Source organism: Gavialis gangeticus, unplaced genomic scaffold, assembly GCF_001723915.1.
Source record: "Gavialis gangeticus isolate Ggan-Ray unplaced genomic scaffold, GavGan_comp1, whole genome shotgun sequence".
NCBI classification, from domain to species: domain Eukaryota; kingdom Metazoa; phylum Chordata; order Crocodylia; family Gavialidae; genus Gavialis; species Gavialis gangeticus.
In genome coordinates, this window is record NW_017729032.1 from 246,655,424 (window position 1) to 246,657,952 (window position 2,529).

General features: G+C 42.4%; 1 protein-coding gene across 4 annotated transcripts in view; it reads left to right on the forward strand.

Moving 5' to 3' along the window:
- The window catches only part of GJA5 (gap junction protein alpha 5), a 33,772-nt gene that overhangs the window by 11,234 nt on the left and 20,009 nt on the right, over positions 1-2,529 (forward strand). The window contains exon 1 of one of the 4 annotated variants that reach the window (XM_019525687.1): positions 323-416. The exons of the other annotated variants lie outside the window; for them this stretch is intronic. The gene's annotated coding sequence lies outside the window, so the exon portion shown is untranslated. Of the gene's footprint in view, positions 1-322; positions 417-2,529 lie in introns of those variants that run through there. 4 annotated transcript variants of the gene reach the window in all.

Here is a 2,529-nt window from a genome sequence, read left to right on the forward strand (position 1 = left end):
AAGGGCAAAGTGAGGCTAGCAATCAGTGCCATCCCCCTGCAAAGGGGAAGAGGAAATATAGGTAGAGACCAGGAAGGGAGAAAACAAACAGAATTATTATCTAAAAAGAGAGAAGGATGGGTAACTAGGCATGAGAGAGGCACTGCGGATGACATGAAAAGAAAAAGGTGGGGGTGAGTGGGGAGGAGACAGAAAAAAAAGAGGGAGAGGGAGAGTCACAGAAAGGAAGTAGGTGGAGAAGAGGGGGGAAAGGCACAGAGAAAGTGGTAGAAGACAGGGAGAAAGAGGGGGGGGATAGAGAGACAGACTAAAAGAGTAAAATACAAGCCGCTGAAAAGAAGAACCAAAAGGCCAAGTTAAGTAAGAAAGAAGCCCCAGCAAGGAAGAAGAGACCATAGAAGAGCTGTCAAAACCAGGTAAGTAAAATGTCATCTAGAAAAAAAACAATAGAGTTCAGAAGCGTCACTGGGAGGCCAGGTTTCTAAAATCAAGGACAAATGTGGGGCAAGGGGAGAGATAAGAATTATCAAAAAGGAATAAGAGCTTGGAAGTATACAGTCTTCTAATATGGACAACTCTGAACATCCTAAAAATGTAACTCCTTCCATGCTAAACAGCTACAGAAATTACAGAGGGACCCACCTGAATTGAACTGGGACCCCAGAAAATCTGAAACTGAATAGAGAAGCAGAAAGAAAACTCCTTAGAATATGATGTACAGACGGCAGATGTGGTTAGACCAACCCTCTGCTTGCAGGGAAGCTGTTCTAAGGTAAGGAGTGCAGGGAAGTGCTTGTTAAGAGAAGCTGCTTGTGTACAACTGCTTCACAAAATACCTTGGGGAACAGCTTATTTTAAGGCATGCAGAAGGGTTTAAAATTTTTCCAGCTTCATTTTCTTGAGGATGTCATATCCCAGTGCTGAACTGTGACATGGAGACTGAGACTGTTACTTGACATTCCTAGAGAGAGCAATGGAAATGTACGGTATTGCTTGGCTGAAGTGTCTTTAGCAAACGTGTTGCATGCGAAGTTCACTCAGGGCTATGATCCCTTTGTTCTGTGAACTTCCTTTGGGTTCAGCTCCTGATCTAAACCAACCCCTTTAATACCCAATAACCTCAAAAATCCAGCAAGAAGAACACCTTCCACCTGTACTAATGGCTTCTTTCTTAATCCTATTTCCCCTACACTCCCTTCAGGCTTTTTAAATTTTATCTTTTAAATAAGAATTAATCTACCTTTGAATATGTAGTAGTGTTGGTATTATGGTAACAGTTTCCATGGTATAATCAGCTTGAAAATCTGGTGTCTTTATCCTTCTGTCAAGCTATTCAAATGCTCCCAGGGCTCAGAAGTGGGACATGGAGCCTTTCATCTCTTGATTGTCAGTTCAAATCCAGTCCAAAGTGTGTAGCGACACCTCAGATCCATCAAGGAGGGCTTGTACTGATGCCTGTCATTGCAGCATCCAAGCTCTTTCCAAATAAAATCAATAGTGATAGCAAAGTCCCTAGTAGACATCATGTCATTCTGATGTCAATTCAATGTCCAAGGTAAATTGTGAGTAGATATCTCAGTCCAATTGACAGGAGACAGGTATCCACATAAGGACTAAATCAACAGCCTTGTTGCCAACCTGAGACGAGAAGCCTATAGACTGATTAGGACAAAGCAGCTGAGTTCCTGTCTCACAGAGAGGGGACTGCAGAGTTTTAAAGCTCAAGTGTGAACTGCACTGGGGGGGGACAGTATGTATGCTCTTCTATGGCTTATCTTGCCCCTTATCCATGAATAAAGATATTCATATGTGTACTTATGCACACTTGCCCATGTATGTGTATGTGTGCCCATGAACACGGGCTAAACTGTTACTGTAAAATCCCACACAATTGCTACATTTTCAGTGTAAGCCAAATAGCACTATATTTACTCTTTTTTCCCCCTGAAAGTCTCAGCTCTGAGGAGGGAGCACAACACTTTCGTTTTTCTGTCCACTGAGAGAAATATCCTAGTTTGAGAGAATTCCTGAGAGTTCAGAGTTCAAAATGCTGGTTAGGCTCTTTTTGAAGCACTGGTCACATGGGAACTATGCTAAGTATTCCTGCTGCTATAAGCATTGGATATTATTTTTTCCCTTACATTATATTTTATCCCAATACATTGGGAGCTGGAATTCCAGGGCTTTACTAGAAGGAATTCAAAGCTTGTCAGAAAATGCAGGACTTCCTGCCCAAAACCCTTTTCTCTTTTTGACCTTCAGACAGATTTCACACATTTCTGCACATTGATTCTGGTTTTCTGACTTATCTCACGGTGTTGAAAATAGACTAGAAGGAATGAGCAATCAGCACTCCAGCCTGATGGTTAGGGAGCACCTTGCTGGCATCGTTTGACCCCCGTACTCTTTCCTGCCATGGCAGGGGGTCAGACTCAATGATCTGCTCAGGTCCCCTCCGACCTGACCAGTTATGAAACTATGAGTCTATCTTGAATCTTGAATCTTGAATCTAAGCTTTAATTCACGCTA